The 24,745-nt window shown below is 38.5% G+C and overlaps 1 long non-coding RNA gene across 2 annotated transcripts in view; it reads right to left on the bottom strand.

Annotated features, from left to right (window-relative positions):
- Positions 1-24,745, bottom strand: part of LOC141417415 (uncharacterized) — a 30,454-nt gene extending 5,709 nt beyond the window's left edge. The window contains exons 1-2 of one of the 2 annotated variants that reach the window (XR_012441971.1): positions 20,706-24,603; positions 19,960-20,025 (exon numbers count right to left, since the gene is read on the bottom strand). This is a non-coding gene — a long non-coding RNA (uncharacterized lncRNA). The other variant, XR_012441970.1, reaches the window with a different exon arrangement.

Here is a 24,745-nt window from a genome sequence, read left to right as displayed (position 1 = left end):
ACAGTGCACACTGTGTCCACTCTAGGAAACAGAGAGTAGTGTGTCAGAGCTGGAGAGTGCAAGACAAAGCTGGGCGCATCTGCTGGTCAGGTGGTGAGAGAGACATTGTGAGTGGTGCTGAGAAGCTGAGGCAAGTCAGGCAGAAGGGTGTCTCTGGAGGCTTTAAATAAGGGCATTTTAAGAGGAGCCCTCTGATGGCAGGGACAAGGAAATTGGGACTGGAAGATACCTGTGCACTCCCCAAGCACCCTAGACAGTTCCACTGTCCCTGGGCTCTTAGGGCACCTTTTAGACAACTTCAGGAATGGCATAGTCCTATCCCAAACTGTCATTTTCTTGACAACCTCCTGGCCCCATGCTTCTTTATCTGTAGTGAAGGACTAATTACTGATTGTCATGGTTTGGTTTTGTTTCTAATTTCTAATCTGCTGTGGTGTTAGTCAGCTTTCTGTTGCTATAACAAAATACCTGACAAAATGAACTTAAAAGGAGAAAAGTTTTATTTTAGCTCACAGTTTTAGAGGATCAACTGGACCCATTTAGTTTGGGCCCATGGCAGGGTAGTACATATGACAGGTGCAACAAAATCACTTACATCACAAACCAGGGACCAAAAAGAAAGAGGAAGAGACTAATGTCCCATATCTTTGAGGCCATGCCCCCTAATAACCCAGGGGCCTCCTACTAAGCCCTATCTTCTGAACCTTCACTGCCTGCCAATAGCACCCTGGGGATGAAGCCTTTACACATAGGCCTTTGGGGGACATTCAAGAGCCAAGCTATAAGCTGTAAAGAGAAAGTTTTATACAATGCAGAATCATATACTTGGGTTTCATGGCAATGTCAAATTGCTATACAAATCTCTAAATGTTTTGTTCTCATTTTCTGGTTTTGTTTTTGATCATTTCACAGGATGATACGAAAAATGTTTGTAGATTTCTAGTTTCTAGCCCGGCACATGAAGAGCTTGGAAGTTGGCCTTCCATTCTAGCAAGCAAAAAATTTAGCAGATTGAAAAATCAACAAGTGTTCCTAAATCTGTGAAAGTGAGGTCACACAGGAAACTGCGCACCGCCCCCCACTCCCCACCAAACTGGAGAGACAGACAGGTTGATACAGAGAACAACTAACCATAGCAGAGGCCTCTGCAGGATCCAGGCAACCGGGAGGAAAACCTGAGCTGTAATTGCCCAACTGTCAGAGACTTAGTGTGTACAAATCTAACAGGTAAAAATATAGTCGCTGCACCCTCCTACCCACCCTTTTTTGAAGTTTACCTCCTAGACTTTATGAGGCTGTCACAGTGAATACTGGGGAAAAATTCTTCCTGGGACTTCTAGTAGGGGGAGGAAAAACATTATCACTTTGAAATATGCCAGAGCATTCTATTCCATCTGTTCTTATTAACAAGGTCTGCCCTCAGGAGAAACAGAGCCTAACCCCTGGGGCTTATCAGAGTCCTAGTGACCTGAAGAAAGCAGATACACCCAAATTCAGGCCCCTCTGGACATCCATGTAGGAGTAGGGAAATGACCAGTTCTAGCCCCACTCTTGTCATCCTGCCCCACCTAAGAGGAGGGGGTGGTAAGAAGCACATTTGTTGAGGTTCACAGTTCAGAGACACAGGCGCACTAAAAGACAGACCAGATTACAAAACTATAGAGTGCTTCCCCTCTCCCCACAGCTTACAACCACGCTGCAATGGTGATATTTACTTTTACCCAGTACTTCAAAAGCCCAGCTATTAGGGAAAATCTACAAAGCCACCTAAGAGTCAAAAACACAGCTTGAGCAGACAGAGCTAGCATCAGAATCAGACTCAGAAATGGCAAGGATGTTGGAATTACCAGACTGGAAATTTAAAACAAGTAGGATTGCTATGGCTTGAATGTTTTTGTCACCTCACAAACTCTTGTGTTGGAAATGTAATCCTTGGTGCACCAGTGTTCGGAGGTGGATGCCAGTGGGAGAACGCCATGAATGGATTAGTGCTGTTATACAAAGGACTTGCAGGGGTGGGTTCTCTTTTCACTCTTTGGCCATGTGAAGACACAAAGTTCTGCCATATGCCAGCACCTTGATCTTGAACTTCCCAGCCTCCAGATTGGAAATAAACCATTCTTCATAAATGACTAAATCTGTGCTATTTTATTACAGTGACACAAACAACTAGGACAACAATGAAGAGGCTAATGATGTTAATGGGTAGGAAGCATGCGAAGACAGATGAGAAATGTGAGCAGAGATAGGAAAATCTAAAAAAGAACTTTAAAAAGTGCTAGAAGCTGTAAGAGAAATGAGGGGTGCTTTTAATTAGACTGAGGAAAATATTCAGCTCAGGGATGCCTGAGCCAAAGAGATCCCAATAGGAATTGCCAAATCCGAGGTAGAGAGAACAATGAGAACAAAACAAAATGAAGCAACAGAACAGAATATCCCAGAGCTATCAGATGATCACAGAAGGTATAACACATGTGTCAGGAGAGTAACAGGAGAAGAAACAGAGAAAGGAACACAAAAAATAATTTCCTCCAAATGAATGTCAGATACCACACCACAAACCCAAGAAGCTCAGAGAGCGCCAAGCAGGATAAATGCTAAACATATGATCAGAATACTGACCCAAGGCATGTCACACTCACACTACAGAAGATAAAGACAAAGAAAAAGTCCCCAAAGAAGCCAGAGACAAACACCTCACGTAACAAGCAAAGATAGGAAACTGCATGTGGCTTCTCCTCACAAACTATGTCAGCGCGAGAGAGTGGAAAAACTCTTAAACAGTTAAGAATAGAAATCTGCAATCCTAGAGTTCTAAACCCTGCAAAATTGTTCTTCAAAAGTAAAGGCGAAATAAAGGCTTCCTTAGACAAACAAAAATGAGGGAGTTGCCAACAGACCTGCCTTACAAGAAATGTTTAAAGAAATTCTGTAGAGAAAAGAAAAACTATATAGGTCAAAATTTTGAACCTACATCTTAAAAAAGGAAAAACAAAAGAGTAAGCAAATGCAAAATAAAAAGGGTTTTTTTGTTCTTAATTGATCTAACAGATAACACTTTATTCAAAATAATACTAGCAATAACAGGTTTTTTGCTTCTTTGGTTGGTTTTTGTGGTGCTAGGGATTGAACCCAGGGCCTTGCACATGCTAGGCAAGCACTCTACCACAAGTTCACGTGCACACGCACACACACACACACACACACACGGATATGCTTATGTACTTGCAAAATGAGTGATAGCAATTATGCAAGAGATGGGAGGAAAGAATTAAGATCATTTTGTTATTATAAACTACACTACCTATAAAGCAATAGAGTGGTTGTGAATGCAGATTACAAACTCCATTGCAACTACTAAAAAAAAGTATAAAAAAAGTATAAAAAGTAAACTGATATATCAAAACAGGTGATAAAATAATATAAAATGTCAAATTAAAACCATAATAGACAGAAAAAGAATGGAAGATAAATGGGACCAAAGAATAAAGGCAACAAATAGAAAATAGAACAAATATGGCACATATTAATCCAACTATGTCACTAATCACTCTAAATGTCAATGGTTTAAATGCACCAATGGAAAGACAGATCTTGTGGGAGTGGATCAAAAAACAAGACCCAAGTATATATTATCTATAAGAAGTTCATCTTAAAAATGAACACACATACAGATTAAAAGCAAATGGATGTAAAATTAAAAAAAAAGAGCAAATGGATGGAGAAAGATATACCATGCTAATATTGATCAAAAGAAAGCAAGGATAGCTATATTATTTTCAGACAGAGTACATTTCAGAGCAAGGAAAGTTATCATGGATAAGAAGGGGCATTACACAATGACAAAAGGGTCGATTCTCCAGGAAGACAGCATTCCTTAATGTGTATATAGAAACGGACTGTCAAATGCATGATGCAAAAACAGAACTGTAAGGCAAAACAGATGAAATAGCTTTTATAGCTGTAGGTGTAAAAACCCCCATATTAGAAAGAGATCCAGTTGGCAGAAAAATCAGTAAGGACAAAGTTGATGTCAACAATACCAACAACTAACTGGATATAATTGACATCTACTGACTACTTCATCCAACAATAGCAGAATGCACATTCTTCTCCAGCCCACAAGGAACATTCATCAGTGTCATAAACACATCTTATCAAATTTAGAAGAATGCAAATCATATGATGTTTGTTCTCAAAACACAATGGAATTAAACTAGAATCCATTAATAGAAAGATAGCTGGAATATCCCCAACACCACAGATTAATCAATATACTTCTACCTAACATAAAGCTCAAAGAAGAAATATGAAGAGAAATTTTAACACATTTTGAACTAAATGAAAATATAATTTATAAAAATTTGTGGGATGCAAGGAAAGGAGGGCTTTAGAGGGAAATATATAGCATTGATTGACTATATTAAAAAAGAAAGGTAGAAAAATAAAAGCAAATAAATCTATAACAGGAAAAAGAAAAGAATGAATAAAAAAATAAAAAGTATAGCAAAGTAGCAAGATACAACGTTAATATACAATAATCAATTACTGTCCTATGTGCTAGCAAAGAATGAATTCTATTTGAAATAATTTACATTAGCACCTCTAAAATAAAGGGTTGGCATAGTGACTCAAGTGGTAGAGTGCCTGCCTAGCAAGAGTGAGGCCCTGAGTTCAAACCCCAGTGCCACCAAAAAAATATATAATAACAAGGCACTTGTATATTAATGTATACAAGATCTATATGAGAAAAACTAGAGAAATCTGATGGAAGAAATCAAAGAACTAAGTAACCAGAGACAGTTCATGTTCATGAATAGGAAGATTCAATATTGATAATATTCAATATTGTTCTTTCCAACATGATCTGGAGAGTCAATTAATTCCAGCAAGTTATTTTGTGGATGTCAACAAACTGATTCTAAAGTTTATATGGAGATTCAAGAGACTCAGAAAAACCAATACAATATTGGTTATTGAAGAACAAAGTTGGAGGACTGACACTATTGAGCTCAAGACTTACTATAAAGGTACAATCATAAAAACACCATGGTACTCACCAAAGACTAAACAAATAAATCAGTGGGACAGAAAAGAGAGCCCTTAAAGTCATACCCCTTCCTTTCTTGGCAAAGAAACAAAGGCAATACAATGGAGAATAGATAGTGGTTTCAACGAATGGTGCTGGAACAGCTAGGCATCACAGGTTAAAAAAAAACAAACCAAAACTAAATCTAGACAGATCTTAAACCCTTCAGAAAAACTGACTAAAGTGGATTGTAAATCTAAGTATAAAATGCAAAACTTTTTTATAAAACCACTAGAAAATCAGGTGACCCTGGGTTTGGCTGTGACTTTTTATGTACAACCCCAAAGTTGGGATCCGTGAAAGAGAAGAAAGAATTGATCAGCTGGACTTCATTGAAATTTTTAAAAATCTGCTTTGTGAAATAACTGTCAAGAGATTGAAAAGATAGTTTAACAGACTGGGATAGAATATCTGGAAAAGACAAGGGATCAACAAATGCTATCCAAAATATACAAATAACTCAACAATAAGGAAACAAGCAATCTGATTTTTAAAAAATGGACCAAAGCTTTAACAGACACCTTACCAAAGAAGATATACAGATGATAACCATCCTATATGATCACATGTAGTCCACTGATCTTCAAAAATAGGGTGCCAAGAATATGCAACAGGGAAAGGGTATATATACAATGGAATATCATTTAGTTTTAAAAAAAAGAGGGAAATTCTGACACATGCTACAACATGGGTGAACCTTGAGGACATTACGCCAAGTAAGATTAGTGGGTCACATGAGAACAGACACTGCCTGATTCCACTTGTATGAGGCATCTAAAATAGTCAGCCTCATAGATTCAGACAGCAGAATAGTTATGGCTAGGGCTGGGGGTTGGGGGGCTGGGGAAACCATCAGGCATGAAGTCTCAATTATGCAAGATGAATAAGCTTATCAGAGTCTCTACAATCAACAACACTTTCATACACTTAAAAATTGGTCAAGATCTCGCTATGTGTTCTTATCACAATCAACTTTAAAAAAGAAGGACTACAAGTGGCAAATGGGCATATAAAAAGGATGCTCCACAGCATATGTTATTAGAGTAATGCAAATTAAAGTGAGTTGCCACTGTACATATACTAAAACAGCCAAAGCCAGAACACTGACACCAGCAAATACTGACAAGGATGTGGAGTAACAGGAACTCTCATTTATTGCTGGCAAGAATGAAAAATGGTACAGCCACTCTGGAAGTCAGTTTGCAGCTTCTACAAAAGTAAACATATTGCCACCATTTGATCTAACAATCATGGTATCTACCCAAAGAGGTGAAACACAAAACCCTGCACACAGATGTTTATAGTAGTTTCATTCATAATTATCAAAATGTGGAAGCCACCAAGATGCCCTTCAGTAGATGAATGGACAAAAAATTGTGGTGTATTCAGATTATATACTATGATTCAGCCCTAAAAGAGTAAGTTATGAAGTCATGAAAAGACAAGGAGAAAATGCATGTTACTAAGTGAAAGAGGTCAATTTTAAAGACGGGATACTGTATGATTCCAGCCATATGATGTTCTCAAAAAGGCAAAACTATGGGAACAGTAAAAAGATCAGCGGTTGCCAGGGGTTAGGGGGTGAGAAGGATGAACAGATGAAGAACAGAAGGGTTTTAGGGCAGTGACATTTCACTCTGTATGATACTATAAGAGAAGATATATCCATTAAAATTATTTTTAAAAGGAGATGGGAGATAAGAAAGAGTAATAGAGAGGGTGAATTTGATTAAAGTACACTACATGCATGTATAGAAATAACACAATGAAACCCCTTAGTACAATTGAGATGTGCTAATAAAAAAGAGGAAAAGCATGGCTACATCATTATACATTTGTCCAAATCCACAGAATGTATGTCACGAGTGAACCCTAATGTACACTGTGGACTTTGGGTAACAATTATGTCAATTTAGGCTCAATAATTGTGACAAAGTACATCTCTGGTGTGGGGTGTCGGTAGCAGAAGAGTCTGTGCATGTGTGGGGGCAGGAGGTATATGGGATATTTCCATACCTTCTGCTCAATTTTGTTGTGAACCTAAAGCTTCTGTAACTAAAGTCTGATAAAAGAAATAAAAGATTCTATGGCCTGGCACAGTCCATGAACCACATGTGAGTTACTCTGTAGACTATGATCTCCTAGGTACAGAGAACCTTGACTCCTGAAGCCTGTATTCCCAGTTCTTTGCTCAAGTGTCTCTGATAGTGGGAACAGACTAAGGCTTAGGCTTTGGGAGGCTTTAGAAGACAGACTTGACCCAGAAAGGAAGAGTGACCCAGTTGAGGGGAGTGACGTCATGTACCACAATGAAACATGTAGGAAGACAGAGAAGGTACACTCACGGCAGAGGAGACAGAGGAAGGACAGTGGACCATAATATCTCCTCTAGGCTCAGCACAGGAGAAGGCTGAGTTGAAGGTCAGCGTGCTGGGCGAAGCCCTCTTCAATAAGTACATGAAGGGAGGTGGACAGCAAAAGTGACAAGGGCCAGGGTCAAGGAGGAGCCCAAGAACAGCACCATCAGAAGCCAGGGACACTGCAACATGCCTGGAGAGGTCAGGAAGGATGAGAACTGCACACTATGAGTTGGTAGCTAGACCCTTAGAAAACTGGAAAGCCCCTTAGAAGGCACTGCTGACTGAGAAGCTGGAGTGGAGACAGCTACCTAGAAGACACAGATCTATAATGGCTTCCTATGAGCTCAGCAGCTAAGGAGACAAATGTTCCTGACCAGCACAGGAGAGGCTGGGTCTAGAGAGGCTATTCTAGAATGGGAACACTGGATCTAGAGAAGTTATTCTAGAATGGGAGGAAAAGAAATTGGTGAAGGTCAATTTAGGATATAGAAAAGAGGTAAGAAATCAGAAGGAAATGGAAGGGAGAAACCAAGTGATTGGCTAGACAGAAGGGGTGCCCATCGCCCTGAAAAATGAAAGACAGGTAAGTTTGGACCTAGAAAAGAAAGTGAAATCATGAATTGTGATTTGCTCAAAAATGATTCACCTGGTTTTACAACTGAGTCTGCACTAGTTCAGCTTCTTAGTGGATTTCAAGGTTTTCAAAATGAAAATGGGAAGAAAGTTCCAGATTCCAACTTCCTCCTAACTCTAAGACCTGCATTCATTCTCATTCTCATTCTCTCTCTCTCCCTTTCTCATCCATCTCCTTTGATCTCCGGCAAAGAAGTGATGCCTTCTTACCTCCGACTTACTGAGGAATAACCAAGTACTACTGTCTATATTTGGTTCTGTTCCCTGCTCAGAGAACAGTGCCACGCTAGTCAGTTGGCCTCACTAGGCAGAAAGTGAGGGCAGCGCTGAATCCTTTCCTCCCCCACCCACCTATGAATATTGGCAGTGCCCTCTAGAGGTACAGTGTTCTTTGTTACAGGATTTAAATGTCATACATCTTTCTTACAATGTATACTACAGTACTTATATTAAGCAGTTTAGGCACGTATCATATAAAGCCACCTTCAATATTTATAATCCACTCCAGGAAGGAAGAGGGCCATGATTACTGTTATCAGCACTCTACAGCCAACCCTGTCCCAGCACCCAGGATCTACTACTAGGCACTGAGTATTTGTGGAATGACTGTTGGTAATAGGATCCAAACAACACTGCATCAAACCCTGAAGTCAAGATGGGTGTGGTGGTGCACATTTATAATCCCAGCACTCGGGAGGTGAAGGCAGGAGGATCGTTTCGAGTTCCAGGCCAACCCAGGCTACATAACAAGATGAAGCTGAAGATGAAGAAGAAGGAGAAAAAGAAAGAGGAAGAGAAGTGGGGGAGGAGCAAAAAGTCATTATAATTATTTACGTATATGTTGTAATCCAAACTCACCAAGTTTCTAAAAACATAAATATTCCCTAGTACCTTTTTCTCAGAAATGCTTCACCCCCTCTCCTTAAATCTCTGTGCACAACTGAAACTCCTATACTTAACTCATTGTGTAGGGTATCACAGAGTTAGTTCTCTTTCTCTTTCCTTCCTCCACATACTTCAGAGCCCCATCTTCATCAAAGCAAACACTATCAGCAATATTGAGCAGTTTGTCTTGAAAGTTGCTTTACACAGGACCATTACAGCTTTACACAGGACCACTATTAAAAATCTTTAATAAAAATAATGAAAGAACATTTCTTGAGAAATTCACCCTTTAACAGGAAAAAGAAGTGCACCAATACCAAAGAATAGATTATGAGTTTCAAACTCCTAGAACATTCTACCAGGACCTCAAAACCCACTTCTGGGCCCACAATTCGAACCAACCTTTCCTCTCCAGACCTGGCTCTCCTGGGTTCCCTTGCCAAACACTGCCATCACATCCTTATTGCTGTGCCCTCTGTACGCCCTTGGAAACCTGCTTTCTTTCCTCTGTCTAGAGTGGACCCATCACCCACCCAGTCCTCTTCTTTCTAGCACTGAGCATCTCTCATTGATTTTTGTACAGCTCTTTCCCTGGCCACACTTGTAGTGCAAACTGTTATCTCTCACCAGGACAACTACTTACAAAAACCTCACTGGTTTCTTTCTTGATATGCAACCTCTCTGGCCTTCAATGCACTTCCCTGCCAAGGTCAAAGAGATACTCAAAAACGCAGACTTAGTAAAGTGAACGGTTTGCAAGATGAAGTCCAAGCTCCTCAGCCAGGCACACACAATGCCTTCCCAGCCTGACCTTGTCTACGCTCCTCTCTTTCCCATCTCTGAACATCCACCTCACACTCTTCTCAAGCTGGACCCCTCCCATTCTCCCAAATGTGCCACATTCTTCCTTGTCTTTGGTCTTTGCATCCCCTGCTTGGAATGCTCTTCCCTTCAGGACTCAACCCAATGACATCTCTTCTGTCTTCCTCTCTTGGAAGCTTTCCTTGACCTCATCCACCCTCCATCAGGCTTGGTAAGGACTGTGCCCCTGTGCTCCCAAGCACCTGACCTTGGTCTCTGGAGATGCCAGCTCTCTTCGTAGTAGACACTCATCTTTAAGCTCCATAGGGCAAAGACAATAGCTGTATATGATTTTACCTCCTGGCCCAAAACCAATGCCCATTTTGTGGGATGAGAAGATGACATGTGCACATTTAATTCCTGGGATTTATCATAATATTAGAGTACAGAGTATAGTGGGTATGCACGAGTAACAACAGCTGGGATGAATACCCTGATGCTTTCTACTTGTAGCATCTACATTTGGTGCCACGAGGTCTGTATGGTATGAGCAAGTGGCAAGTGGACATTCATTTCTGACACGTATAGAACAAAGCATCACTAAGAATGGGGTTGTGGTACAAACAGCTGTAAACTGACTTTCCAGAAGTCAGGACAAGCACCTTCCAGTCAACAGCACTTGCTCTGGAGTCAAAAAGCCAAGTTTAAATCCTCATCCCCACTTACTAAAGACATTTCACCTTCCTGGGACTCAGTTAACTCGTCTGAAAAAACACATCTCCAGTTTCAAAAGCCCACAGGTGGAAATGGTCTTCTATTTTTATGCCCTGAGTTTGAAGGAAGTTTGAATAAGAAGGGTCCTAGAAAAAATAAAATAGACTACTGTTCTAAATATACTTTAGTATATTTATACGTGAGGTTTAAATAGATGGTAAGTGGTTTAAAATAATTTAGGAATAAGTTGTTCTAAAAGCATTTTGTGGAGAAAATATATATAAACAATTATAGACAAAATTATAAAGTGCCTGGTATTTTAAAAGAATACACCAGAATACAGCAATCGTGGCAGAGTCAGGAAGTCTAGTGGTGACCAACCTATGATTTACAATATCTGTGAATTTTTTTTAAACTATCTAAAATGGCACTGTTTTCTTTTCCTTTCATTTTTTAACTGCTACACAAACAGTATGACAAGATGCTTTGTCTCATATATACTCCGAATGTTTTTAAGTCATTGGCTTAATGCAGCCTTTCCATAAAACACAATTTTATAAAACAATTCATTTTGACCTCTCCATTGGCAATGCCATAGAGTTGAGAATTCTAGAATCAATATTGCTGCATATAAAATCATGAGTATCTTAATTTTAATGTCTTTTAGAACCACTTTAATTAAATCTGTGATTTATATGAATTTAATGAAACTCTGATAGAAATTCCTCTTTTATTTTCCAAATTCTTGTTAAAGGGACCTACACCATATAAGAGCTCCTAAAATTAGATGTACATTTAACAAAGGCTCTTGGTTGTCTCTTTCTACCTTGAACACTAAGAAAACCCAATGTGCAAACATACTTGTATTTTCTTTTCCTGCCCAAAGTAATTTCAGCTCTGCATGTAATCTCATGAAGGTAGTCTTTACGTAACTTTTTATTTGTATGTGATCTTAGTTTGAATTTTGAAGTTCTTTCAAAAGAACTTCAGTTCTTTAATTTCTTTTATTTAAGCCTAAAACTAAAAATGTTAAAAGTATTTTAGTCTTGTAGATTAGGCATTTAAGATACTAGAAAAGTAAAAAAAAAATCAGATTCCTTCTTATCAAATATAAAAGGAGAAAAAGAGATTGAGCCTCCTAACCTAAAGAACTCTTCTAAGCCCTGGTTTTATAAGGAAAAGCACCCATTTGATTTTCATTCAAGCCCACTTATTTATTTATTTGTGGTACTGGGGTTCAAACCCAGGGCCTCTCACATGCTAGGCAAACATTCTAACACTGAGCTACACCTCCAGCCCACAAACCCACATATTTAAATTCAAATATTACTCTTTGAAAGGATGCCTTATTTCTTTCTGGTGAGTTCCTGAATACTTTTGGGCAATGACATACCCCCTTAATGCCCCAAGAAATTTTAGCCAGGCCAGATTCCACCCCACTTACCACAAACTGCTCCAGTTCTTTCCCTGCGCCTGTCTGCTGTCCTCTTCCACAGCCTATCATTTTCTGTAAGGCCTGCTTCTTCAGTTTCAGCTCTACTAGTGCCTTTCTCCTCCTGGATTCTGGGGTATTTTTGGTTTTTTGGCCGTACTGGAGTTTGAACTGAGGGCCTGTACTTGCTAGGTAAGTGTTCTACTGCTTCAGAGACACCCCTAGCCCTTTTGTTTATTTTTCAGGTGGGCCCTTGTGCTTTTGCCTGGGCTGGTCTTGAACTGCAATCCTCCTTCCCTCTGCCTCCCAAGTAGCTGGGATTAGAGGTGTGAGCGTCCATGTCTGGCCTGAATTTGGTTTTTCTAGTAATGTGTCATTGTGTTGGTTGTCAGTTTCTTTTGACTTTTCTGTCTGCACCCCCAAATCAAGGAGCTATGAGAAACATGCTAAGAGAACAGAGGCTGCATTGGCTTCTTTGCTGATAGTCTCCAGTGCCTAGAGGCTCCGGAACACAGGACAGACATGGTAATACCTGCTTTACAAATGATTGACTGACTACACTGGTATTTAAAGATTCCATGTGTATACCTTATCTGGGTCATTTTTCAGAGGAAAGAGTATTTTATTATCTTATGCCTTTTATATCACCATGAGTAAAGATGAAAGCATACTTATTAAATCTTGAAAGATCAGGGTCCCCTGATCTAGTATTTCATTCAAAAAAGTTAAAGATTTATAGTATTGACTGCTGCTACAGGGGTCACTAAGACCAGTTAATTACATCCAATGTTTCTTTAAAAGACAAAAAAAAAAAAGAAAAAAAGAAAAAGAAAAAGAAAAAAAAAGAATGGAATTACAATGTTACATATCTAGTAAGATTTTACAACCTCATTATTTATGATGGTAAATCAGAGTAGATATGAGTCCCTGAACACCCTTTCTATGAGTCTCCCCAAAATATAATACACGTGGCTTTGTACATACCTCCCACATCAGTAAATATAACTTAGCATAATTTCCACATGGGCTTGGTGGAAACCAAGCTGTTTCTTCTGTTAAGTATTGGGTGAAGTCCTTTCATTTTTAGGGTCATGTACAAGGAAAAGATACTTTGTTTTGGCTTTCTTTTTTCCTATTAAGTGCATAGTTGAATTAAGTGAGCATTTTCTGCAACACCACTGAACTGAGCATCCTGCAGATGAGGTAATTATGCAAAGAAAATCTTCAAGGCTGGGCATGGTAGCTCATGCCTGTGATCCCAGTTAAACAGGAGGCAGAGATCAGAAGGACTGTGGTTTCAGGCCAGCCTGGGTAAAAAGTTATCAAGACCCATTTCAAAAATAAACCAGGTGTGGTGGCTCAAGACTGTAATCACAGCTATGTGAGATGTGTAAGATTATGTTCTGAGGCCAGCCCCAGGCAAAAAGTGTGAGACCCTACCTGAAAAATAACTAAAGCAAAAAGGCATAGGTCACATGGTAGAGCACCTGCCTGGCAAGTTGAAAGCCCTGAATTCAAACCCAACACTTCTGGTAAGATGGTAGTGACAAAAGTTTGAGTCTATCAATTCAAAACCATCACACTATATTCTTGAATGTCAAGTCTCTACACTTGGAGAAATTGCCCCCAAGTAATGTTTCAGTTTCCTAGTTTATAGGTCTACCTGTGTTCCTTTACATAGGAGTTGTTTACCAAGAAAAGAAGCAATTTTTAAAAATGTACTTCTCCAAAATAACAAAATCCAGATTCTGGAAAAAATGTTTTCTTATATCTAACTATGAGTTATTCAAGACAGTCTGCATTCTAGAGGTTTGGCTCAGTGGTAGAGTACTTGTCTAGCATGTGTGAGGCCTTGAGTTCAATCCCCTGCACCACAAAAAAAAAAAAAAAGAGAGAGAAAAAGAAAAAGAAACTGAACACTTAAAATCATAAACAAATCTAGGTAATTCAAAACACTATAAAATGTAGATGCCATCTTTGGCTCCCCTCTCCCCAATCAATTCTAGCCTTAAAAACAAAGAATCTATGTAATTAACATTTAACTCACAATTCACTCCTGGGCATTTGTCCCAGGAAAATGAAAAGTTGGATTCATACAAAAACCACTACATGAATTTTATAGCTGTTTTATTTGTAATAGTCAAAACCCAGAAACAACCCTCAAGTCCTACCTAGTGAATGGTTAGACATACGGTGGTATGCCATACATGGACTACTTACTACTCAATGAGAAAGGGGAACAAACTATTGACACAAGCAAGGGGAGTCTCCAGAAACCATGCTGAGTACAAGAAGCCAATTCCATCTATGTAACACTCTTAAAAGGGCAGAATCATAGAAATGGAGAACAGACTAGTAGAGGTAGAGTGAAGGAGGGGTGGGCTGGGAGAGCAGTGGGTGTGGCTAGGAAAGGGCACAGGGCTCCTGGTGGTGATGGACATGGTGCTTGTCCGGACTCTTCTGTATCAACATCCATCTTGTGATAGTAAACTACAAATTGGAAGAAGTTACTATAGGAAAACTAGGCAAAGCGTTCAAGGACCTCTGTTCTGTATTATTTTGTACAACAGCAGGGGAATTTACAACTGTCTCAAGATATGAAGCTTAATTAAAAATAAAACTAAAAAGGGAAATATTCTAGCCTAATAAATTTGCTTTGCTATCCTGAGAGTTCAGCTTCAGAAACCACTGTGACACTTGGATTCTTTGTAAAAACCATGGAAGTGGATAGTGTATACACTGGGTCACTCACCCAGAAACTCACAGTCATTTGAGTCACCCCAGTCTCTGCCTAAGGGGCAACCTCTGGCCAGACACACACCTTGGCAGGTCACAAGTACAGGGCTGGGGACCTCCTGCATAGAGGAAGCCTTCCCTTTTCTATGCTGCTACAGAGGCCACAGTGGTGAGGGAGTCAGTTGCTACCTAGTCCACCCAAAGGCAGGAACCCTACTAGATGTTAGCCTTAATCACATAAACTGTGTTCCTCACATAGCAAAGGCCATGCCAGGTTAGGCAATTTTTTCTAGGTGTTCCCTGAGAAATGTTCTGCTCCTGGGGACTAATCTAGAGGATTAAAATATACATATGGATATCTGTCAAGTCGTTTTCTCCCATAAACACGAGTCACATTTGGAAAGTGAGTTTTAACTCACTTAATGACATCTGGTTGCTGGAAGAATTACTGTGATGAAGGGATTTTAAAGCCCTCTTTTTCAAGTGTTAGTATGCATTCCATCCAATAAAGACATTTTAGAAAAGGAGTTAACATATAAAATTTATTTCATTTTTTTCAATCCTTGGATTAAAGCAAAAAATATTCAGCAATCCTCTGTAATACGGAGCATTTTCAATAAAATTGGTGATCAAGAAGAGCTCAACCTTCTGCATGGCAACTGAGGATTTTAATTGGAAAAATATTATAGTCTACAAATAGGAACATCCAAAACATGTTTAAGTCACTTGAGCAAGTACTTGATTTTTACACATCCTTTGCATCTAGATTGAAACGTATCTCAGACAATTTCAAAGGCCGATGGCTGAATCTAAAAGAAAAACAATTCATTTAGTTGTCATGATCACTGTCACCATCAATCCCTAATACCTTCCACCTCGCTGACCACACTTTGCCCTGCTGCTTCTGCTCAGAAGAAGACAAATCACCAATCAATTATGTGCACTCATTAAAACGCTACCTTTAGGATGCATTTTAATAACTTAGTGATGGGGTGAAGTGCTTCCTCTAACTGCTTACTTTACAACACTTCCATAGCACAAAGGTCAGCACAAAGCTCTAAATATTTGCAAACACTATCAAATTACCCCCCACAAATAGTGAACCAATTCTACAACTATTTGAGGTCACATGGAAAATAGAATTATATGCTAATTTGTTCCTATATTAAGTTGTCATTGAAGGTCAGATGAAACACAGTAAACTAAACTCTGGAAAAAAATTAACTAAGTAAGTTGATGTGTACCACATCAGAGTGAACTGTTTCTCTTAACAGACACAAACACAAGAAAAAATTTAATACCATGCAGGGGTGTTTTCTCCTTTTCAAAACTAAATATTTAAACAACCCTAGGCAGTGACTTGCATAATTTAAAAATATTTTATATAAACATTTGTTCTCTAGAGAAGAACAGGGGCATGGTTACTCCAAGGGGAAAAAATAGAGATGGGTATACTATCCAAAGGACAATAATTTTCTCAGAAAAAGCCTCACTTTATCTACATATTTCTTTAATTCACATAACTAGCTCTACATGTACTGTGAAATGAACACGCAGGTTCAAATTCAATGATGAGGTCATGAAGTGTTGACTATAGTGCACTTTGAAAAATTTTACTCCAAAACAAACTAAACCACCTAGGTGTTTTGCTTAGCAAAGATTTGCCTGAAGAAAATATGCTTTATTTAGATATCTACAGAGGAAATAAATCTGCATTTTTTTCCTAAAGGACATAGGCAATTCTATGAATACTACATTGATGTAAAAACTGTAAGTCAACCGAAACGTTGAAGCATTTAGGCTACGAGTTTCACAGACAATGATGGCACATCCCTCATATTTCTGAACCTCAAAGGTCCTTTTACAAAGAAGGAAAGAATTTGGGAGGCAGGTGATGACGTGGAAGTGAAATTTTACAGCATATAAAATCATAGGTATTTTTATAAAGCACCCAGTTCATTGCAGGACACAACAAAGACAAGTGACAGAGATCACCTGTCTCATACCCTCTGGCAAATCCCTGGGGGGGGAGGGGAGGGGAATAAAACAATAATCTTGTGTTCTAGAGCCTCTCCTTTTTTTCCATTAAAAGATATTTATATTTTGCATTTTATTTCACCAGTTCCGATGCCATGCTATAAGAGAGCTAGTATTCATAAAGAGTTATTGGACTTTAAATTGTAACTCATTTTTCATTGCTAAAGGGCTTTATCTATTGATTTTAATGATTTGACGACTATTACTTACCATAAAATGAGTTAGGTTCCCATGGAATATCACTTTGGACATCTTCCTCACGCACTTTCTTTTCTGCCACACATCACCAGTATTGTTTACCCTATTTTCTCCTTACCACATTAGATACGGATTTACTAACTCATACGATCTTTAACTAACTTGATATACATGTATATAGTATATATATATATAGCTATTTACACATATATACAAGTATCTATTATCATTCCTGTTTGAAGGATTTTATGTATTGGGATCTTAATCTAGAAATGACTAAGAATTATGTTAAAATGAGAGAAAAAATTTGACAAAAATGAAAAAAACGCACAGTCCTCATAACAAATCAGGACTTAGGTAAATGAATCTTCACTTCCAGTGAAGCAATCTGATATGCAGAGATAGAGGGTCAGTCTACCATAAAACACAGCACATTAAATACTACAATAACCCCTTGAAACGCCTTACTATAATTATGATGTCACCTATAAATGGATGTGAATATAGTTATATTTTAATATTCACTGCCAGAGGTTTCAATGCAAAATATGCTGAAATTCTAAAGACATTAAGCCGGTTAAAGATAACGTCCAACAAATTAGTAGCTATTCTATGACTAAAATTAAGACTCAAAATAAGATTTGAGAAGAATCTTTAAAAACCGGGCAAGATATTTGGACCCTCGTTATCAGCAGTGACGCTATCACTCCTGACGGTTTGCTTAGGAAACTGCATTCTCCCAGCAAGCTGAAAAGAATGAAAAGCTTCTTACAACCAGCTAAAAAGAAAGTCTTTACCATGCCCCTTGAAAAAGCTCATTTTCACATTACTCAGGCTTCATTATGCTAAATCAATATTCGTTTAGTCACTGGGGTTATTGACATATTTTAAAATAAAAGTATACCCTTCAGCTACTGCACTCATTACAGGTAATTTGTCTTGTCAGAGAGCAGGGATATTATCCTAGTCTTTCAGGGGCTGACAGCCCATGGAAATACCTCCCCATGGTTACAACTGTAAATAATTTTAAGGTAAAATATTGAAAAATCAATGACTGTTTCCTGCAATCTGTCACAAACAAATCAATCATAATCTGTAGCGCCAGAGAGTATGATTTGAGGGAGATGGGAGCAGATGTAATTCTTGGCTGGAATCTCTCATTTCAAAATCACTTCACATAATGGTGCCATCATTTAAACACTTAACAGTCAGTGCGACTGCCACTGTAACATCTAGTTGGACAAAACCACAAGGAGGAGGAGGAGAAAATGCCATCGCTATTATGTTAACAAACATTTAATTTAAATGGCTGGTGCGTTAGCAAGTTTCCACTGCAAACAGCTCTACCTGCCCCCTTCACACTTCTAAATTAATCAAGGCTGCTTTTCTATGTTCTGATGCCTAGGAAATTCACCCATGATTCAAATTATATACTCTCTAAAGCATATGTGCCTTTTATTTAAAAGTCCATTTTAAAGAATAAAATTTGGAATTAACAAGACATTTGGGTTGCAGAATATGCATAATTCTATCCATGTAACAATGACAAAAAATAGTTATCCATGTCAAGATCGTACTTTTATGACTTAAAGGTAGGTTGAAATGTCTCAATTGACCAGATGTTGATTTTATATTTCCCTTTTCTTTAATAAATAGTACATTCCAACTTTGTAATATTGCAGCATATTCTAAGATGAGCCAGTCAATCTGAAAACATGCCTGCATTCCATACACCAGCTATATTACAGACTGCTATTTTAGAAGCCCATAATAACTGTACCAAGTGTTAAAGTTGGTCAAGGTCCTAACATGGAATTGTTTTGCAAATGTAAACTGCTTTCCAAATAATCACTTTAGTATCAGCATTTGTTTCTAGATTACATTTTAATGGCTCCCCCAGCAGCATACACCCTCTACAGAGGCATGAGTCAATGAGTTTGAAATTGATAGATTTCCCCTTCTTATAGAGTTAGCCAAAAACATTTGACTTAAAGAGGCTTTTCTGAAGTTGTGTTTTTAAATATACCCCAGTTCCTTTAATGGAAGAAATAAATTTGAGCCAAAACATTTCTTTCCAATTGCCTAATTATATACTTAGACAGCATACAGTCCTTTATTGTTTCATTAATATTCCTCCCAAGATAGAGGTCAGGGGGGCAGATAGTCTTGATGAGTAGAAAATTTCTGTACATCATTTTCCTTAAAAAAGGAAAATAAATATAAATATGGCTACTTAATTTAAGCCTGTATGAACATTTTTAGGCTTTATAATTTAGCCTGTATCATCAATGTGGCAGCATAGTGTCAGAAGATAACCTTTTCTGACACAAACTGAACCCAATTTTTGTTTTTCAAGAATCTTAGATTTACTTCAGTGCCAACAGTGTATTTTTGAAAATGAAAATGTGCGTGGTGAATTATCAAAGACAGCATCCAGAATAAAACAGAGTCCTCCATTCCATGGGAATCCTTGCAACAGCTGCAAAGTAAGTAACAAAAAGCGGAAAAGGAAAGTATTACCCACGGCCTAGAATCACAGAAAGAACAGAAAGGGACCCGGCTCTGAAGCAGGGACAGAACCCATGCACTCAAGCTCCCAGCTCCGGGCCCTTGCATCCCATCACCCCAGCCCAGGCCCAGCGAACTTCTGCCAGTGCTCTGAACCAGCTACCAACCAGCAAGTCCTCTCTCAAAGCGTTGCCAGCCCTCCAAATGAAGGCCACAAAGAGCAGGGAGATAACTGAAGACAGTTCAACAACATGCTAAATGCATGCGCATCAAGCGCACTGAAATGTCATCTACCAGAGCTGTGCAGGACAGCATCGCAGACCTGATTCTCAGAGAGAATCTATTTTGAGGGCGCCGAGTACACCGAAATGATATTTCTCAGCTTTCCTGACACAGCCCAGAGCCCAGAGGCTTGGGAGAAGCAGGCTCAGAAACCTAGCAGGAGAAAAGCAGATTGTTTCCACACTCCAAATTTAAAGACACTGCTGCCTGTGGGCGAAGTCTTCTATGTAATAAGCATTCAGGATTACAGAGAAAAGTATTCCTTCAAAAGAGAGAACATTTACCTCCCTATCTTCAGAATCTTCTCCTTCCACCTGCCAGTGCACTAGCTCCATTACCAACTGTGGACTCTTTAAGAAAAACAGCAATAGTTAGCTTCCTCTCTCTCCACTTCCTTCCTTCATGGAATTACAATTTAATTACCAATACTTCAATTGATTTTATCCCTGGATGATGCATTTCTCAAAAAGCATACTCTTTAGCTATTTCCACCAGAGAACATTTAGTACAACCTTCGCAATTAATCAACCATAACCCATTACTACTGAAAGGATGTTTCTTCATAATTGCAGGAGAGTGGGGGACTCCCCACATCTATTTCATATAAAAGGAATAGACTTTTAATACATTTGAATACCCTTAATGTACATGAAATATGAATCTTAATAAATCTGGCTGACAACAGATGTGAACTTGACAAATCAGCACAGGTTTAGATTTTTCCTAGATTTATCCTTAGAAGGGAAAAAAAACCCAAACCCCAATGCTTGTATGTTTTAAATTCAACAACTCTGTGCCTGGTTTAAAAGCAAAACACAAAACTAAGCCTAAAGGTAGACAAAGAGGAATCAGATTGCTCACTGCTTAACCATTTCTCTATGTGTGTATTGTGCATTTTTTGTAATGCTTCAGCTCAGTCACATAAGAAACTCCATTTCTGTAAATCCCAATCAGTAATAGGGGAAAACTAAATATTACTTTATATTATAGTAAAAAAAAAAACCACTTTAATGTATTTGAAAATACTCACAGAGAAGCATTTGTTCTTTCGAAGGGTATGCTAACTCCAGCTGCCTTCTGTAAAAATTAGCTTTTCAGTCATACAAACATCTTTATTACTTAATGCAATGTTCTGCATCACAAAGTCCAGCTCCTTGCTCTGCCGACTAGACAACACTGGATTCTGCAAATTTGTTCTTCTCCATCCACCTGTATTCCACAGCTCTATTTTGACGAAAAATGACAAGCTTTGCATACACATGTATACTCTTTGTTGTTAAGAGTTTGTTACCAATGGTTGGAGTTGATATTCCCACTGAACTTATTCTTAAAAGAACTAGGTAATTAAAACAATTTAAACTGTGATTTGGTATAGACAGATGCTTTCCTTTAGATAATAATTCTATTTGTATAGAATATCATAACCTTGCTCTTGATTTTCATGAAAAACATGAAGTTTATAAATTTCACTATCCAATGGTATCATTAAAATAAATTATTCAATGTAATTCAAGATAATAAATAAAAATAAATTATTCAGTGTCATTCCATGAATCAAAAATAATTTTACTTACTGCTCTCTTGTTTAATGCATGAATAGAATTTTAATAATCAAAGGCCTCAAGTGGCATTCTCTTCATTCTGTACGTAGCCCCATATTACCAATCCACATACTTTGGTAAGGGCAACCCTGATGCTACTTAAGGTTGCTCCCCATACAAGCACACCCCCATGTGCAGATGAGCCTTGGAAGCACAAGGACAAATTTTAGCCAACATCTGAAGGAGCTCCATAGTTCGGAAGTAAACTTAGCTGAAAACATCCAAACACATTATGGAGGCATCATACTTACTACCTACACAGAAAATGGAAATGATTCTGTTTAAGGAAACACAGAAGACTAGTAATACTGTGGGGATATTAGACATGACTATCTAATCTAATCTTTTCCAAGGTATCACTCCACATTATGGCAAATAAACAAATAAAAGCTGTATCAAGGTGTGGAATGTCATTAGCCTGAGAAAAGGCTAGCAAATGGATTACATAAATGACAACTGCAGGAGAAAATGATATTCTCTTCTCCTGAACAAATGTTAAGTGCATCCTTACTAATAAAGACTTAAACTCAAAATACATTAGAATATATTCGTTTTCAATTTTGAAGCATCTAAGTTAATTTGCCAATGTAAATTGGTGCTTAGGTATACTACAGCAATAAACACTCTGCAGATTTACCCAGAAATAAGTCATCAGTATCACACTTCCAAATACAGCTGTGAAAGCAAACCAGAGTCATTGCTGAAAAAAGGAAAAAATAATTCTTAGATTTTACATGTTCTTAGAGGTATATCGGCTGTGATTCTATTAAGAAAAAGTATTCTCTATAAAACTAACAAATAGACCAAAAAGATTTTAAAATACATAAGTCAGCACAATGTAGAAATTGAAGAGAAACATACAAAGATGCTGAGATTCTTCCACTCAAAACTGAATAGCTGTGCTATTTCAGAATAAAAACCTTAGTCCAAAGTGTTACGATGTTCATAATCTATTTTAAACAACATGCTTAATTCACTCAGGATTACAGGACTTCATTTACTTCCATCTTATCAACTAAAGAACATTTAAATTTTTCCTCAGGTTTCCAGAATGTATAAACATATTGATAATTATTTGGTGTTACTAATTAAAACAGATGACAGGTAATTAGTTCATGCCCCTGTTCCATCTATTTTAACACAATATATCAAGTTTAAAAATAACACATGGACAACAGTGTAAGGATGGAGATTGTAGTTGCCAGAGGGGGGAAAAAATTGATGGGGGGTTTGAGGGATAAATAAAGCAATCATCCCAAAATTAACGATCTTGTTTTGGTTTCAGTAAACAAATCTAAATAAATCTTCCTTTGATTTCAGTTTACCATGTAATTCTAACCAGCTAATTATCTTTGGAGTTAAGAGTAAGCTGCGACTCTACACCTGGCTTTTCCCATCATAGGCCTGTGGGCTCCTCCACTGTCATTTCCTCTTTCTACAATTTTAATATTAAAGGGAAACACACACACTGACAGCTTTCAGGAAACCAAGAGCTACAAATAGTGAGGGGGAATCTTGACTCAATACTTGTGTGAGGTGCTGGATAAGCCGAAGGCAAAGGCAACAACAGCCCCCCTCCTGCCATTGTTTCCACATTCAGAGATTCCACATAAAGGACTGAATATGATTTCAGTGGTCACCGTGTATGCTTTAGATCCTTAAACTAATGCACTATCTTCAATTGCTCCTCAATTCAAACTTGCAGAACATTATTTTGGAAGAAAGCAGTTTTAATGTATTTCTAGAAATAAAAATGAGGCATTACATAAACATCATAGCTAGGTACTACATGATACAAAAAGGAAATTGTTTTAGATCACTGACACTCCAGGACACTATTTCTTTTTCAAAAAATTAAGTGGCGTAACTTTCTCACACATTTACTTTTCCATTATATTCTTGTTTCTGCATATTAAGCATGCCTTTCTCTACAGATTTATTTGGAACACCAGTAAATGTTTGCTTAATAACATGCTGCTCTATTTTATGCTTTTCTTTAGAAATTAGAAACCATTATTCCACAAAGGTAGAGTACAAAGAAAGCCGACAGAAGGTATTGCCAAAAAGCCACAAGTAGTATCAGTACATGCCAGAACACTTAACATTAAACTACCATTTCTCTCTAAAACTTCTGTTGCCAAACTGCTCGCAAAACCTGGAAGCTCAAAGGCTGGTTTCAAGTGCCATTAAGTTCTCCAAAAGCAAAACTGTACAAAAATATGCCACCCTTTTTATGTCTCCATTTATAGACAACATTTTCTCAGGATCTTAATTAAGATAACGATGCACACCTGTGTCAACATTCCCTGGCAAGACAGCCTTATCAATCATAATCCTTTAAGTACACTGGAAAACAGCAAAGCGATATGACAGGAGCAATCTGTTGCCTTTCCTGGTGTTGGTGCTGTGTCTCTCCCACAAGAATGATGACATCTCTAAAATACAGCAGACCTACTTTTATGAGTCTTTAAAGTTTTAACTGTAAACAGCTATTACACTAAATAAACAGGAGTCACCTCCTTTGCACTTGATCATAACAATGACAACTGTGCTTGTCTAAAACTTGAAGAGCAAGCTCCGTGGCAGTGTCTTGGCAGTGCAATGGTGGTTTTTATTTAAAAGATCTACCTTTTAAGAGTTATACACAACTGGATGGGTGCAGATGTAACAGACCAATAAACCCTTAGGAACTTTTAAAACGAAGTTTAACAGCCCTACGTGAAAAGCAGTAACAGAAGACCTAGCCCTAATGCAAGTTAACATGTTCAGAAAAATACAAACGCAAGGGTAAGAGGGGGAAAAAAATCTTGGTTACTTGGATGAGGAGGAGACAGATCCCAGCTCTGCTGGTGGTGGACAGCTTTAGTGTCACAGACCTGTGGAAGCAAGTTCCCAAATTGAATAAAAAGGGGAATGGGATCCATTATTAAGGTAAAAAGTTAAAACTCTGTGTTTACCAGAGAAAACCTGACGACTTCCATACAAAGACGAGAAAGCCCGGCAGCTGCGCTCTGAAAGCCCTTGCCTTTCACCTATTAGCACAATTCTATCTGAGACGCCGGGCGGCCATGGCCAGCCGAGCCACCAATGTGCAAATAAAGCTGAAAATAGAGACATCCTTAAGAAATGAGCCGAGGTGACAGCCACGGCAACAAAACCATAAATTCTGAACGCGTCAATATCTTGCAGGATTCTCTCCAGTAAAGGGAAATAAAAAGGGGGAGAGGGGAAGTGGGGTGTCAGGGGGGAAAGGAAATAGCCGGGCGACCCAGCGTGGCAGCATTATGTAATGAGGGTGTCTGCGTGAGAGACTCTGAGTCTCGGCGGCACCAACCTCCATGGTTCGGTTTCAGAAGTCGTCGTCCTGGACGAGAGCCCAGAGAGTGATGGAGGGGACACGCGTGATGGGGACACGCCCACGCGCGCCCGCCGCTCGCGGACGGTGACAGCCGCAGAGGCGGGTCTGACG

This window comes from Castor canadensis, chromosome 15 (genome assembly GCF_047511655.1).
Source record: "Castor canadensis chromosome 15, mCasCan1.hap1v2, whole genome shotgun sequence".
Taxonomy (NCBI): Eukaryota; Metazoa; Chordata; class Mammalia; order Rodentia; family Castoridae; genus Castor; species Castor canadensis.
Note: the sequence above shows the minus strand (reverse complement) of the source record. Positions and strands in the feature narration are given on the sequence as shown.